This window comes from Zeus faber (genome assembly GCF_960531495.2).
Source record: "Zeus faber genome assembly, chromosome: 16".
NCBI classification, from domain to species: Eukaryota; Metazoa; Chordata; class Actinopteri; order Zeiformes; family Zeidae; genus Zeus; species Zeus faber.
This window is the reverse complement of record NC_137202.1, coordinates 5220623-5238901: the sequence shown is the minus strand read 5'-3', so window position 1 is coordinate 5238901 and position 18279 is coordinate 5220623.

Sequence of the window (18279 nt, the reverse complement as noted above, 5' to 3'; positions counted from 1 at the left end):
CCATCATTGCCTCCATGTCAGTGGAGTGCCAGGCAGTGCAGGAGGAGGGCCCGGGGTAAGTCCCACGAGAGCGAGAAGTGGCGTTCCGGTGGAAAAAAACAGTGGAAAGTCCAGTCCATTTAGTGTTGCATTGTTAGAGACTCGTCGCCTTCGTTGTGTATAGAAGTAAGGTATGAATGACTGAAAGATGCACGTAAAATAAGAAATGGCCACAACACCCCCCCCGTGCCGACGACATCAGGTGTCCATGTCAACTTAACATGAAGACTAATACATGTCATAAGTACTACTACGGTATGTTGCATTATTTTTGTTAATCTATTTTCTTGCTGTAAAGGATGGACATAATAACTTATTTGCTGGGAATTGTATACTAGATATAACAGAATTTATGATGCTTTTGGGGTTTGGGGGTGGGGTGGGATTTAAGTCTTAACAACACAATGAAATTGCATTTGGCAATTTTTATGTTGCTTTCTTTTTGAAGGAAAAATAAGTAAGTTTATTTTGGCTGCCTATCAGTTCAGGAAGAATTCAGGACTTTGCTCTCATGAATCACATATCGATTTGTCAGCACATCATTATTGCAGGAAACAGGAGTTTGTCACAGTCTAATTAGTTTGGATTTGTTAAAAATAGAATTAAAAAAAAAGGATAATTTGATGGTGCTGAGTTGATCTACCTAGACTGTCAAATATAATCTGATGATAAATATACTGTCTTGTACAATACGTTTGTACATAGATTGTACATGGTTTCTTTTTGTATTTTCTCAAATTAAAATGGATGTATTTGTGTTCTAAACATTTTTTTGAAATTCTTGCGAGAATTCCATCCCACAACCCATAGCCGGACCGACTCTCAGGACTCTTGTTCACGGTTCAGCAAGTCCTCCATCGCTCACCGCGCGTTATTACACCAACCGAACCCAACGGCCCAAGAGTCGCAAAATTGAACAAATCTCCTCACCGAGTGACTCGTCAAGTGCAGAGTCTCAAAACAGAGTCGAACCACTCATTGAATCCCTCATTGGCCACCGTTTCTCCTCCTCCTCCACAACCCCAGACCGAATCCAGACCTCTCTCGCTCCCATCGGGGTGAGGGCGAGAGCGAGCTGTTTTAAATGCGGAGGAGAAACCCTCTAGGTTTGCTATGTTGCTGCAACTAACACTGTGTATCACGGCGCCGGACCTCTCGAAAGACAGGTCTGGGTTGGAGGATTGGGCTTTTCCTCCTAAACACAGTTTGGAGACAAGCTTGAAATCTCAGCAGCCACGGAGGTAACTGGCCTGGCTGGCGCTGACCAGTAACACAGTGTACTCCCACTGCTTGACATGCTTTATGTCATGGTCCATTTGTGCAACAAACAAATATTACTTATCGCTCCTTTAACCTCTTTACACTGTCATTCAATGAGGACTCTTTACATGCAACACATGGGGACAGTAAGAGAACAAAGGTTGTAACCGACTATATTGAGACTCTGTGTCTGCCCTTGACTCTCCACCGGGAAAGGCTCAGATAAATGTCTATTGTATTTCTCCAATCCATAGCCTGCGAAGGGGTCGATGACCCTGCGCTTTAAGTCGCGCCTCCAATCCTCTTATCCCCAGAGCCGGGGCATCACCATGGCATTAAGTCTTGATTTACGTTTACTGACATGCTATTAGCTGCTCCATCACTTACACCAGGCAGCCTGTCAGTCAAAATGGATCCACGTTGATGGGTGAGAATAGGATTCCAACCTCAGTCTGTCCACATTAGCCAAAGCTTGACACATTTCACCGCAGAAATGGGAAAAAAATGATAGTTGATCATCACGGAAATATCTCTTACTGTGCCGATCTGAGCAGCGTGACAGCGGCTGGCTAACGTCAGGTTTAAATTAGATTACTGAACATCAGCTTAAATTGGCAAATTCAAGTGCGTTTTTGCACCTAAGGCATAGTGTGGATTTGCCCATTATTTGCGTTGAACTCCTGATGGGGAGGATGCAGCAGTGCCTTCAGGATGGAGAAAGTGCTGGATCGCTGTGAGAGTGAACCCTACCTACGTACCCCATGAACGGTGAGTATAAAAAAGAGGATAAACTTGAAAAGAATCCTGAGCCTTTGTTTAAATAATATATACATTTTAGTTATTTTGGTGTCAAATTTCCTCCCTTGAATTTACAGTGTGCCTATTGCTACCCACCCCCACCCCCCATTGCTTGGATGTTGCCAGGTTTGTTGTCAGAAATGATGTCCTCAATTATACATGGTGACCTTTCGAATAGTATTCCACTTTAGTTTTATTGCTAATATACATATCCTCAATGTCACGTACTGCAAACGGCTTGTTTTGTGAAGGAAGGCAACACCTCCCCTGAGGATCCTTCAAACATGACGGAAAACACCAATTGCAGAGTGTTATGACACAGTGCACTCATAATGTCCTCCAGTCAGAGGACATCTCACGAGTCTCCAAGGCCTGCCTCACCGCTCCTCCACAGCCTTCCGCAGAAGTGTGCAATTTCACACTCCAACGTCAGAGAGCGGGACGGAAGGAGAACGTATGACCCGTCCTGGCATTTGTCCTCATTTCTCTCTCAAATGTGCAAACACCATTACCCTTGGGTTATCTCAAGTGGTGCGGTGAGGGTTTGCCGCCCTTCCAATCCTCTCGGTCCCTCTCCTCCGTCCTCCTGTCCTCGCTCCCGCCGTCCCTGTCCTCTCCCTCCTCTTCCTCTCTCCTTCGCTTCCGTCCCGCAGACACACCATCGAAACCTGACATGCTGCAGGAACGGAGTGGCGGGGGGGGGGGGGGCGAAAGATGGAGTGAGGTGGAGGGGAGGGTGAAAGGGATGGAAATGGAGCAGATGTTTGTGTGGCTGTTGATTTGTAGCCTGATAAGGGTGCCACCCCGGCAGCTGCGATTGATGGCTTGTTAGCGAGGACGGGCCCCTCTGTGAGATGTTTTCAAAATGATAGATTTACAATAAAGTGGCTCGGGGTGTGTGCACGCAGGCAGAACTGATGCAGATCGATTCCACCAAAATTGATTGATCAGCCATTTAGCCCGGCGGTGTGTTTACCGAACAAAACCAAGCAGGAGTCTCCCCTGGAAAATAAATAAAACGGGAGAAATGCCACCTCTGAGCCCGTGTCATTGTTCTGCCGATGGCAGCAAAACAAGCCGTATCAGAATATGGGCCATAAAAATGTAATCATACAGTGAGAGATGCGGACATAAACGTTTACGATTGTGTACTTTATTCTGCTATCAACATGTCCTTCTGTGACTCGCAGATACCGAGCCTCTGAAAACAATGTCTAACCTGTGCTGTCGCAAAGGGGAAGGAGAGACGATTCCCTTATCGCGCCTTCGTCACATTGAGACCTTCATGGGAAAGTATAGAAATAAATAATCACACCCCGACTTCCGTAAACAAGCGGCGTGTTTCTCTCCTGCGACACTTAAAGCTGACACGCCATCAACCCTTACCTGTGATTGCGTTGTGGAAATGACTATCACACGCAGAGCAGCTCGCACCCCCCGTTAGGCTTGAAAGTGCCCTCTGCACGGGGCAGGATCCAGACAAAGTACTTGAGTCCTTTTCCAAAGTAGTGCGTACAAGAGTCTCTTTAGCTCAAGTGGTTATTCATTGGTGACACAAGGACGGCGGTTATCATTGATCCTCAGTGATTATGTATTACTTGCGGAGACTGTTCTCGCCTTCCCCTCGGCCAAAACGCTGTTTTTCCACACTCTAGACCTTCCCGGGTGGTGCCAGTGTTATACAAACTATTATAGGATGTGATTTTCTACAGGCACGTCAGAAACTTCGGGTATGGTTCCAAACCATTCCAAAACCTTTTGTGGATTTACTGGGGTAAATACGTTTTTTTCCAAGAAGACGCGCTGGTTTATCTGTTACTACGACGTCCACATGGACGAGGTGGAATGCGATGTCTCATAACTATGTAAATGATCTAAAACACCACTGGTGTTGAGTCCAGTTTAAATGATGGGGCTGGAATAATGACGTGGATATTATGGATGGGGTCAAAATGGTGGGCTTTCTCTCGAATAATTCCAATGGAAGGACCTCCTCCACCATGTGATACTATTGCATCCAAAAAGCAGCTGGTGCCCTTGATTTAAGGGAACACTTCGTTGTGACAATGGCTCTGGCTGAACCACATTTCTTGTTCACTATTTTGCACGGTTGGTCAGGGAAGTAGGGATGACTATTCACAGGGCTGAGGGCTTCTGCGTCGGCTCCAGGTTCGGTTCGCCTCTGGCCATGACTCGGGGCGACAGAGCGCAACGCGTCTCGACTTCGGGCCCCAACGCGGATGAAGGTGCGCTACCGTTCATCTACGTCTAACCTCTACATGCAAAGACAAGCTGATGACAGATCATCCAAGAAACGGGTTCCCCCGGTCGCCCTCTTAAGATCAAGCTCGGAACTTGAAGCATAACAACAACAGCACCAACAGACGAGGGAGACGCCGTAAAGCAACAACAGCGGTATCTTTCCACGTTAAGGATGAGCAGTGCTTTCCAGATGTCATTATGGGTCATTTGCTTAGTCAATAAGCTGCATCATCTAAAATAATTTTCCCGTGGAAGCGTCGGGGGTGGTAAGCGAGGCGGTTAGGATATCGAGCTCCCCCTCTCAGTCGATCCGCTCAGTCTACAGCGATTGGATTTCCGTGACATTGACGCGAGAGATGTTGACACCAATTACAGTGGTTCCCTTTGACCCCGGCCACATTTCACACAACACCGTGTTGGACATCGCACCGACACGCACACACTGGCACTTATGACAGAGGGGGACGGAACGAATGGAAGAGCGGGAGGGAGAGCGAGAGGAAGAGAGAGACCATCCAGAGATCCAGTTTAGCTGTGATAATAGTTTCCATGACGATGAGGCGCGCTCGCTGCATCAGCGGTGTCCCAGATAAACAGCGATCCTTTACGAAAACAAGAAGGTCATTAAGGCGGCTTGTCAAATCAATGCCCAGTGTGTCCAAGTTGATTAAGCCCTCTCGCCTCCTCTCTGACACTCTGTCAATAGCGGTGGGCCCACAATGCCGTGCTGGAGTGCCATGGAAAAGAGGCTACACACACACACGCACACACACACGCACACACACACACACACACACGCACACACACACACACACACACACACACACACACACACACACACACACACACACACACACGCACACATACACACAGACAGAGCTCAGATGATTGGAGTGAAATACCCATCAGTCAGGGAGCCGAGGTGGACTAATGATTCCCTGTGCTGCCCATTAGAACTACATGACAACTCAATCCTGTTCACGGAAAGAGGAATGGGCTGGGGGCTGGGGGGTGGGGGGGTGGGGGGTGGTGGTGGTGGTGGTGGTGGACGGGAGGGAAGGGGAGGTAGAGAGAAAGAAAAAGTGACCTTGTAGCAGCATCATTTGAGGCTGAATTAAATTGGCAAGAGCAGCTAATCTTTACCTGGGGGCGATTAACAGAATTAAAGGAGAACAACAGCAGCGCAGGGGTTGGGCCAGGGCTCGCCTCCTGCCTGCCGATGCCATTTGCGATTTGTGTTGCGGGTCCTGTTTTTGGAGGAGGAGAAACAAAACACACAAAAATAAAAACTAAGTTGGTGGACCCCCCTTGAAATGAATTCACGAGCAGTATTTCAAGGGAAGATTTTTGTTGAGGAACAATTGTGATTCTGAATTGATGACCCAAATCTGAAAATGAGTACACTATTTACCCTTTTTTTTATTAAATGCATTTTGCTTGTTAGATTTTTTTTCTTTGAATGCAATTTTGTATATTTTATACTTTATTAGCTTATTCTTACCCTGTTTTAAATGTATTTTATTCTGTTTTTTTTATTATTATTATTATTCTACTTGAATAAATGCCCTTTGCTTGTTTGCTTTGCTTTATTTGTTGCTATTTGATGGCCTTCTTTTGATATAAAGGACTTTAGTTGCATCTTGTGTATAAAAGGTACGATACAAATAAGGGTTCTGCTTATTATTATTAGGTGTCCAGCCCGCATTCTCTGAATTTTTCAATCGCAAACTATTTGAAACAGAAGAACGGCAGAAGCTACGGACAGGGATGACGTCTCTTTAGAGCTGGTATGTCACAAACATCTTGTGGTGAAAAACCGACCAAATTTGACTCAAATCACAGTCTAAGTCTCAGTCATCTAACGCCAAAATATGTACAACAGGGCTAAAAGTATCTGGAACTCAATAATGACAGAATCTGCGAACAAGGTTATGGTGTCGTTTAAATCGGGACCAATCGCACCACGTCGAGTCGAGTGCACTCGACTGTACGAGTGAGTGTTGCATTCAAGATCCAGCGAGGCGTCGGAAAAATAAAAGCCGTGATGTGGTAATTACTCACAGAAATACAACAATGTTTATTATTGTTTTTATTTTATCAGTTTTTATTGTTTTTATTATTATTAGTAGTAGTTGTAGTAGTAGTAGTAGTAGTAGTAGTATTAGTATTATTTGTATTATTTGTATTATTAGTATTATAATCATCATCGAAGCAACAGAATCTTCTCTATTCCAGCTTCTCATTGTTTTCAACTTAAATAAAATAAAATTTACCCTGTGGAGTGTAAAAAAAAATATTTTATATGTGTATATTTGCATATGGATGCCATACGGTCAATAAAGGTTTGAGTAACATACATAAAACCAAAAACGAGTAATGGGGTGCTGCTGCTAATGGGGGATAAATCACTTCAAGTTCAGCTCGACTCCTTGCTGCATACGATCTGGCTTCTCACAAACAAATCAATATGTTTGGAGAGATAGACAAGGTTAGGGCTGTCAGTGTGTCTGAGAAAACAACAACTGCTAATGCCCAGCGCTGAGCTTCGTGGCTAAACTCTTACCCACATGTCGAGGAGAAGAACCAGAACATCCAATAAACGTTTGGCTCAGTGACATTCAAACCCGCCCCAGTGAGGAGATCAATATCTGGTGCTATTGGCATTATGCGGATCAAAGAAAAAATATGTATTCATCCATTTGTGAGACACACCTTGACATTCACAGGATTACATAAATTATTGTATTATATACCTAAAGAACAAATTGATTAAACATTTCCATTCAATTGCTAAAGGAGACAATTATGGTACTTCTGAAATATCACAGGGGTGACTTTTACCTCAAATGATAATGATGGTGTATGATGAGGCAAAGCATGTTCATCATTTAATTGTCATTGATTTCTTTGACCCCAGAATGTCGGTTTTGAGACACAAACACGCTTCATCTTTAACCTTCATTTCAAGAGCAACCAGGGGAGACCAACTCAGAGAAGCCAGAACCAAAAGGACACTGTGGTGCGACGGGTTCCGACGCTGCCTTTCAGCATTCGGGTCCTGATTCTTCCACCCAAGTCGTCGCTCAGGTTCCTTTAATCTGATGATTGGTTGGAGACAGGCTTGTTGGCTCAAAGAGCTGAGGCGCCGTACGAGGACCTTGGGTCTCTCAGGTTTTGATTCCCAGTAAGCTTTTGAAAGCCGGTTCCTAGTGCTGCTGCTTGTTCCTAGTGATGGTTTAGTTGTGACTGTGACAGTTGGTTTGATACTGTGACGAATTGTCCATTTTGTAAATTGCTTTGGACAAAAGTGTCTGATCAATGACGTAAAATAATATTGTTTAGGAAGAAAGTTCTACTCAAAGTCATCATCCTTGGAGAATCTGGAGTTGGGAAGACCTCATTGATGAACCAATATGTGAATAAGAAGTTGTCCAAAAATATTCATGTCCAAAAATAGACTCAAATTGTCGATATTGAGGTATTCAACCCGATTATTTTCTATGTTTTAAACCCATAAAACGAGCAGGAGTCAAACCTGCCATCCACACATCGTCCACGGTAACATCAGCATCACCAGGCCAGCTCCACGCTCGGCACTCTTCTCTGGGTGTTTTTGAACGTGCCCCGGGGTCCTAGCTTTCAAAAAATCACTGGGGATCAAACCTTAGAGTCTCACGGTTCGCGGACTGCGCATCAGCTCTTTGAATCCGATGTCGTCTCCAACCGATCAAAGGAACTCCAGCAGTGGCTTGGATGGAAATATCAGGACTCAAGCCTTGCTGGGCATACAACACAGAGTATTTGTATGTCATTGCATCTCGGACAGAGTTATTCTGCAAGTTAACTTCAACTTCTCAACCTGCAATGCAACTCTCAATTCGTTCTTTAATCACGAAATACTGCTGCAATAACTCTGTCCTGTCGACGACATGTAGAATGACAAGAGCACAGCTTTTTTGTTATAGAGAACCACCACCCGCCCCCCTCTTTGGAGAACTATCTTACCATGTTTTGGTCTTAAAACAACAAATCACTACTTCAAGAGGGGGAGAATCACCCCGAGTGAGACAAAACAACAACATGTACATGGAAAAACGTAAAAATAGAAACATCAGATGACAACGCGTATTGACTAAACAGACTTAATTAAGTGCAGGAAAACTGGAACAGCAATTGGGCACGTGGCCTCTTCCTGTCATACTTATGGCAGTAAATGAGGGAGGAAAGGAGAGGAATGCAACCAGGAGGGTGTTGGGTGTGTGTTCAAAGCAGGTGCTGGTGGTAAATGTGTGCCTGTGATGAGACAAGCTGTGTGTGTGTGCACGTGCGTGCGTGCGTGTGTGTGTGTATGTGTGTGTGTGCGTGTGTGTGTGTGTGTGTGTGTAATGTGTGTGCGTGTGACGGGTCCACTAGTGAGTATACGGAACTTGTCCCAATTGGTTCTGGTGTATATGGTTGGTATTATATCGTGGCGCCTCCAAGCAGCGGAAAATGCCCCGAAGCCACCCATTAGTCCCGCCGCCATATAGCCACCCCACGACCACAGGAAACCCCCATGCACCCCGCCCTCTAGCCACAGAAGACCACCCAGCCCCCAGAGAAGCCTAGAGCCCGTGGAGCAACACCCATGCTGGGCCCTGATGAGCATAAACCAGTCCCAGAGAGCGGAGACCCTGCACCCCTGAGGCGCACATATACAACCCACCCCCACATGCAGGAACAAGACGCAGCCGCAGGCGCAGAACCCGGGCTGCGGACGCCAGGCAGGGAATGGCGGTGGGGTCAGGTCAGGTCAGGTCCCACACCGACAGATGCCCGAACCGCCCGCCCCGTTCGGACACCTTTCTATCATAGCCAGCATTCATTTTTCAGCATTTTCCAGCGTTTGTGCTACAGCTACTCTTCTGTGGGATCGGACCAGAGACTAGACTTCGCTTGCCACGTGCATCAATGAGCCCATGGGCTCCCGTGACCCGGTTCACTGGTTGTCCTTCCTTGAGCCACTTTTGGTAGCTTACTGCATAACAGGAACACCCGACAAGACCTGCCATTTTGGAGATGCTCTGACCTCGTCGTCTCGCCATCACTATCTGCCAGAGTTGCTCAGATCCTTATACTTGCCCATTTTTCCTGCGTCCAACACATCAACTTCAAGAACTGACTGTTCACTTGCTGCCTAATATATCCCACCTATTGACAGGTACCATTGAAAGAGACTGGAGATGAGTAATACTATTCACTTCACTTTTTGACATTTTGAACCAATTGTGTTTTCAGCAAAAGGTCTCTAGACACTAGACACAAGGCTGACCACCAGTTTTACATCAGCAAACACTTAATTGGACACCGTAAATAGTCATCAGCTTTAAAGTATTCATGATTCTAGCATTTCCTTCATGCAAAGCTGCACTCTGGGGGGCTGTTTCCAACTGTTTCCAACCATCGTCACCCCAAAAAAGAAGGCTGCGGAACGGATACCCTCCTTCCTTCATCGCCAGAAGTCAAGTCTGAATGTCAAAATTAGACATTTACCACTTTTGGCACCCATGATGATCTTGAACCAAAAATAGAAAGACAAATAAATACACAACATATTTTTTTACATTATACTTATTATTATAGTATATATTTATGTACATTAGGTATGTCTGTTCTTTATTAATGGCAATTTCTGTTTATTTGGTTATGTTAATTCAATTTTAATTTTAATTTATTCAGATTTAGGCTTTTTTTATGCTAATTGTTTGTAAAGAGCGCACCATGCTCACCATGACAAATCCTTCGTCTATAAAATGAACTTGGCGGAATGAACTGATTCTGCTTCTGATTAACCAGTCATACAACAATAGTATAGCATCATATACATGTTTCTTTGTTCAATTAACAGGATGGTGGTCAAGTGAACTGTATTGTACTGTTGTTTATGACCTAATTCCCTGTTTAGAACCCTTTTGTTCATTTTGAACCGTCAGGTCAGCCTCAGGATCTGCTGCAGAATGTGAGCAAATGCCAAATATTTGCCGTATTTCCCTGCGAAATTATTTGATTGACTAAGTCGAGCATGTACTGTACAGTGAAATCAATGTCTGCAGCTCTGTCATTCACAACAGAATTAGATGTAGAATGCCCGAGGGAGAAAACATTAAGATGCTCACATTAGAGGCCCTCTGCCTGTGGCGAACTTACAGCGTCATAATGTGCTCACAGCACAAAATGTATTTCTATTTCATATAACGTCTTCGCTTGATTGTCAATGTGCTGTGATTTGCCCTGTTTCATGAAAGACTTAATTAAAACACATCTGATCAAAATCTTCAATAATAAAACTTAATTAAATGTAATTAATGCAAACTGTCACATTATTAATAATCTTTTCACATAATAACCTGATAATTTTGTTATGTTTAAACATGATCGTTCGTTTCATTAACTGGTATTAATGTAATGATTTTCAGGATTTATCATAATCTTATTTCTATTCTCTGTATGGCATGTAATGCTTATGGTGTTCCAATAAGCATTACAAAGTAAAAATAAGCAACAAACTAAAAGATGAAAAATACAAAATCCACAGTAAAAAAAAAAGAAGGAAAAAAAAGTATAGCTCCATGCAGCAACACACAGGGTCCAGTTTAGTCGTGTTAGATAGGTATTACGGTTCTCCGGATTCTGTGCAATGTAGCGTGAGTTTCAATTTTTCGATTTTTACGACCACTCAGAGACGAAATGTGGATTTATATACGTTAGGTCATGATGTCACAAAGTGATTCAATGTCACTGTAAGGCCAGTGTTCTTCAATTTTAATTTAAATCTTTAATTTTTCGGTGAGTTTATAGAAGTTGGACGACAACACATATGAAACGTTCCCATGGTTGTTTGGGGAAAGAAGTGGGAAACATTTGGCTCCACTGGTTTCATCTCCAATAATGTTGCAGGGTTGTTCCCTTCTGCTGGTGCTGCAGACAACATGTCATCAATGTGCTGCGCTAACACTTTCTGTACAACATCAACTGGTTGGAAACACGTGTCCATTAACATTCCATGTTGTTGTTTATCGGTTCATGTTTCATCAATATCTTTTGCAATACACAGGGTCCAGTTTATTAGTTTTAGGCATGTGTCTTTTTTTGGATCTGTGTAATGCACGAAATATGCCAGACATGTACAGATAATGTAGTTACGTTCATGTAATTCCACAATTCAAACTTTCATGGCATTACGTATGAAGCATTTCCATTTCAACCAGATGTCAACCATTGATTTGAAGTTGTAATGTGACATCAATGTATCAGATAGGTCACTTGTAAATATTAGTTCAAAATTGCTTGTTTACAGTCTTGATATTGTTTGTAAGTTCTAAAGTAGAGTAATTAGCAAATTTGGACAAGAAATGACCAAACAAGTCAGATAATAGTTTTATTAAACAGTTTTCCAAAACAGATGGACAAAATAATCAAACAAATATAACAGTTTTTATAAAGATCACATGTCAAATAATGTGTAAAATTGGAAAATTCACTTTAATAGATTACTTATCTATATTGTAATGCAGACAACATTTATTGAACTATTTGGCATTAGAATTCTTATAGAAGAATTTGTCAATATTACAAAGACTTTTTGCCTTTTCATTCAAGTTTGTTAAGTTTAGGTGTAGGAAAATGTTTATACATGACGTTTATAAAAAAAAAAAAAGTATTTTATTTTTTTCTTTAAACTACATCTTGTCATTGTTCTAACTGACCTTGTTGCATCGAAGTACATCCGGAGTATCAGCAACATTGGGTCTCGTACACGTCAACTATGATGCATTCACATCAATTTACGATGGCAATCAAATTTACGTAATTTATTTGTTGACTTTTTTCCTTGCTTTACATTTTCAGTAAGTTACGTTTCCATGAAATACGGAAAACGTTGTGGTATTTCTGTGAGTAATAACCATTGAACGGCTTGACGCCTCGCTGGATTTTGAACGCATCACTTAGTCCCACATTTCAGTGGATTCGATTCAACGCGGTCACACGTTTTTGTGGATTACTTTTAATTGTATTTTTCATTCATCCGGGAAAGTAATGGGGACTACAGAGATACAGTTATATCAATCCAACAGATCTACAGACATCTACCAGGTAAGAAAGTATATAAATATACACGTAAATCAATAGTTGGTAACGTCGCAACACTACAGAGCGACTGAGTCTACACCGCACACTGGACACGGTGCGACTGGATATTCTCAATCAGAATCTGTACATTCATAGTAAATAGTATGATGATGTCATAAAGTTTCTTGTAGATCTTACTGTAAATCTCATCTCGTTCATTTTGTTTACCAACAGTGAGCCCCAATAGTGACACAAGACCAGATGAAAATTTTGGGACAAAGCTGGTCGGTTTTTCACTAATATCTGCTCCGTATGTGGATCGATTTGGATGAAATTGAAACCATGAGATCCTTGTGACATACTGGTTTAAACGACGCCTCAACTCTGTTCCTAGGTTCTGCCACAGTTTGTGATGCAGATAGTTTTAGCCGGGTCGGACATATTTTGCCGTGAAATGCATCGGAACTCGTCTATCGATCAAATTTGGTCGGTTTTTTGCTAATTTCTGTGGATGGATTTGGATGAAAACGAGTTGTTTGTGAGGTTCGTAGGTTTGACCGAAGTTTGTGTTCCAGATAGTTTTCGATTTCAAATTATTTATGAATTTATTCATTCAAATGAATAAATTATTGAAAAAAATCCTATGGGCTGGACTCCTTATAACAAAAAATAATAACAATTTTGAGATTGAGACTATTACAAAATTGTAGTATTATTTTTTTAATAACCCTCGACTTTAAATAACCTTTGACTTTATCCAAACCAAGTTATTATCAATATAATAAAAGACAAACAGAAGCAATTAGAGAAGAGAGTCAAATCAATGAGTTTAATCAACATAAATACAAACATGAAACACACACACACACACACACACACACACACACACACACACACACACACACACACACACACACACACCACACAGGCGAAGTAAATATGATTTGTCACCACACAAGTTATTATTGGCCGTTCCGCGTCTCCCCTGTTCGTGATAGAAACGCCAGCGCGGCGGCTGATTTACTTAGTAAAATGTTCATCTCAAGGCTTGCGCGGCATGACTGGGTCTTGTAACGGGAATCCGTGCATTATTTAGGGGGAATCTGACGCGACCTTGAGACGTCTCGGAAACGGGCCGTATATTACCGCCGGAGCGACCTTCCCGAGTCACGGAGACACATCCGATGTGTTTACGGGTGTTTTACAACGCATTAGGAGGACTTTATATGTGCTGAGCTCACTTGATTCAAACGATACGTTTCCCAGGGAGCAAGCTTTAGTGCCGGGGTGTTCAAAATGGCCGCTTGAGCCCGGAGAACCAGGCCAAGCGAAAGAAAAACAAAAAAATGGCCTTTTTGAGTAAATTCCTAGTTTCCTGTGTTACTTTCCGACCAAAGTTTCCTAACTAATCACCCAGGCCGTGTTGATTCCACCCCTCCGTGTCTGAGATTGATTGACCCGCATCCCGAAGACAAGACGGTGGATATGATTTTTCCCACCGCGTGATGCGGCACCGGGATCAATATTCTCACTGTTGCTTAAGCTTTTGCAACCTTTAGAATATCAGCCTCCATCGATCTCGCTCACATAATTGCCTACATTTTCAGATCAAATGATTTTCTTTTTTTTCTTCCTTTTAGGGCAAGTGCATGCCAATGACATTTAAAATGCTTTATGCCCTCAATAAAAGAGCCAAGGTATAAGACACAAAACATTGATCCATTATCAGGTTACTTTTATTGTCTCATTTTTCTTTTCTTTTTCCCCCACTTCTGTACTATAAAAATGTGAGTCGAGTGAGGCCGTATTGTATTACCATATAAAAAGGGCCGTAATTACGGGGGGGTTGGGATGATGGTTGTCCCCCCTGTGAGGGGAAACGATAAGGCGGTGCGATTCTCTGAGAGAGAACAGAGTCCATTTTGATATAATTGGCAGCAGAATTATTTATGACATTAATTGCCACATTATCGACTGGCTGTCAGCTCCCGTGTCAGTCTGTCCATCTTTCTTAGCGCAGAGAGACAGCTCAGCCTAAAGCCCACTGACAAGCTAATTACAACAGCACACCCCTGAATGACAAATGTTACTCATCTGAGATTGGGCCCGGAAATAAGGGGCTCTTTCCCCCCTCGGCTCTGCGGGCTGGAGCGAGACGCCGCTGCCAAAATGTCCCCAGGTGAGGGAGGAGAGAGAGGGAGAGAGAGAGAGAATCCCAAACCCCTCACTTTGCCACCGGGTGGTGGCTCCACTGCTATCGGTACTCACACACACATACTGTACATGCGTGAGGTCTTCAGGGCTCCCATAATCCGGACCAGTTTCTTGATGGGTCCGGGGGAAATTCGTCCTGAGATCAGATTGTAACCGGCCATTTCGTCGTAATATTGAGAAAACAGAACCGACGCAATGCATGTCCGAGGGTTTGGGGACTATTTGGGTCAGGTACTTTCTGGGTCCAAACAGATCTGATTATATAAAATTGCTCCTAAAATTTAAATATAAATACGTTTGCAAGATGGTGGAAAATCTATCCAGGTGGCCTTTATATGTTCTTGAGGCAAATTTGTTCAGCATGAGAAATGAGAGCTTTGTACAAAATGTCAGGTCTATGGGCTGAATTTGACTCAGTTTGACTGTGGCCAAATTGGGACATAGCTTTTTTGGACCCTAGTTTACTGATGTTAACCATCACTGTGCCCAACTTGAAAAAAGATGGGCCTGATTCATTGCTATTTAGAAAAAGAATTACGATAATAATAAGTTCACCAATAACAATGGCTACTCCCCACGATGCTGTGAAAACCTGAAAAAATACCAGCAAACAGATTCCCATCCACTGTGTTCTTAAATGAGCGTGGATCCACACTCCGACACACAGTACACACTGTTCACCTACACACACACAAATGCAAGCTGATACTCACACAACCATAGTGTGTGTGTGTGTGTGTGTGTGTGTGTGTGTGTGTGTGTGTGTGTGTGTGTGTGTGTGTGTGTGTGTGTGTGTGTGTGTGTGTGTGTGTGTGTGTGTGTGTGTGTGTGTGTGTGTGTGTGTGTGTGTGTGTGTGTGTGTGTGATGGAGAGGCCTGCAGGGCCGGGATAGTAGAATGTCAGCGATCTGCTCGGATCAGACAGCGTGCCATTTGTCCAGCCGGGGAGTTCTAAAGGAGCAGCCACTCCACAGTGCGCGGTCGGGTTGAGGGGGGGGTTCATGGCCTACAGGTGGATTCGTGGCTCCTTCCTTAATTAGTCGACCGTCTGCAGTTCCAGGCGGCGAATCCGAGTGGCCACCTGCAGACGAGGGAGCGCACGTCCGCCCTGCGTCCGCCCCGCCCGTCCCGTAATGCAGTTTGTGTGGGTGCATGCCTGACGACGATGGGAAGTGACACACAGCGAGCGCGCCGTGTCCCCCAGCCGGCTCCGCCGGCTCGGGGCCTGTCAATTCCAGCTCCGTCAGCGGCACTGGCTCAATGGCAGCGCTCGTGACACATGTCACAAAGTTTTAAATGTCTGCTCTTTTCAGCAGGATGGCTGGGCACGCGCGGCAGCCGGGGGAAGGATGACATTTTGTGTCGCGTGGGGGGAACTTGTTGTGCTTCCCCTCTTCCTGCCTCCTGCAGCTGTCAGGCCCACTTCCCCCTGAGCGCGTCAAATCGCAGACAAACAAACCTTGTCATTTTGGAATGCCGACGCTAGTGGCCGGCCTCCCCAACGCCGCATCTGCCGGGGATACAGCGGCCATGCGCGTTGGCGATGGAGCGGGAAACTCCAAAGACATGAGTATGCGTGAGCATGCACGTGTACACACACCGATTTCATTCATATGCCACCGATTAAAGCACACTCCCATACACACTCGAGTAGACATATCGCGCGCGCGCGCGCGCGCACACACACACACACACACACACACAGAGTTAATGTCTACCTTACGTGCACAGCCTACTGACCTTTTTTTTTAATATTGTTTGTAATGATGATGATTATTATGATAAAAATAGAGTGAAGAAGGGATTTAAAACCATTACTGCTTCTACTGACAGTATATGTCATAACTGCTTTGTCAATCCCTTGTTTTTATTTTTCACTTATGGTGATCATCCTCCTCATAAATAGCCAGTAATGATTCATTATAAATGAAAAACGAATAGAATTCTCCTCCGAGGGGACGACTTTATTCCAACTTTATTCATTTTCAAAATTGTTATAAAGATGTATTTACTTTATTTAAAATAAGGATTCATACGCAAGTAGACACTCATAAAATCCTCCAAATACACAGATAAGATTAAACACACACACACACTCATCTCGAATAAAAACATCCACTTTCATGTGCGTTCTTTAAGCCTGGAGGTCAGCGCGTGTTGTTCAGGAAGACATACAGTATGAGATTGGATTGTTTTACACAAACACAAAATATACACATTTGTAAAAGGTGTACATGAATTACAACTGATAACCAGACTGATTTGTCATTTTTCACCCCATTCCTTATTAAAATCTTGGTTCCCATGATTTATCACTGTTCACAGCTCAACCTCGCTGAGCACTTTACTATTGAGAAACTTACCACTCTGCTGCAGCTTCTCACTGTGCTTCACTGCAGCGAGTAGAGCCTTTCTACGTTATAAAAGTATTCACAAACGTTAGGTTCAAATATTCGCGGAAAAAAAGTAAAAAAGAAAAAGTGTTAATACTGTTACTAAAAACATATTCAAATGTCTCGGTAATGTGCGTTTCCTGTTTTCAAAAAGGAGGTTTAACCGTTGGCCCCAATGGACTTTATTTGCAGAGTGTTAAGTTTCTTAATAGTACTTAATGACGGGAACCATCACATTATTTCTTAAGTGGGTTCTAAACTAGCATTAAAGCATTAAAAACCATCCACAGACCACTTTGCATTCTTTTGCATTCTATTGACAAGTTGCATTTCTATTGCATTTTATTTATGTGTATGCTTATGTGTTTGTGTCTATACACACGCGCGCGCGTGTGTGTGTGTGTGTGTGTGTGTGTGTGTGTGTGTGTGTGTGTGTGTGTGTGTGTGTGTGTGTGTGTGTGTGTGTGTGTGTGCAAATGATGGGTAACAGACACTATAGTAAAATGTATCAGCAAAAAGAAAAGCATCAAAGTGAAGGTACCATTAAAATGAAGGCACGAAATGCAACACTACATTATTGGGTTTTGTTAGATATCAACAAGTTGAATTCTATCACAGAACCTGGAAGGAATCTTTGGTAACGAAAATGTTTTTTCTTTTGGTCATATTGGAATGTGCTTGAAGCATGGAAATCTATTGCATTTGCCTTTGAATTTATTCTTTTAAATAAATCTTGCATTGAAAGAGAATCCGATTAAACATATGTACGGAATGCGTTAGTGTGGGTGCACTCATACCATTCACATGAGTCAGACTTTTTCAGGGTTGTTTTTTTCTTCCTTTTCGTTTTTTGTCATCTGTAGTGACACGATTAAAATATAAAATTAAAGAGGAAAAAAAAAAGGAAGTACGCAAATATGTCCTTTATTAATGATGTGCTGCAGATGCCCTTTTAGCATTTGCGTCGCCAGGCTAGCTCTGTCAAACTCGTTTTAAAGTGTTGAAAGAGGGAGAGGGAGAGAGGGAGGGGGAGAGAGGGCGAGAGAGAGGGAGGGAGAGAGAGGGGGAGAGAGAGAGAGAGAGAGAGAGAGAGAGAGAAAGAGAGAGAGAAGGCACCATGTCAGGCCCCAGGTGTGTGACCATCACCTCTTCCCCCTTGATTAGTGGCGGCACAGGACGGGTAATCCATCATGGCTGTCAAAGCA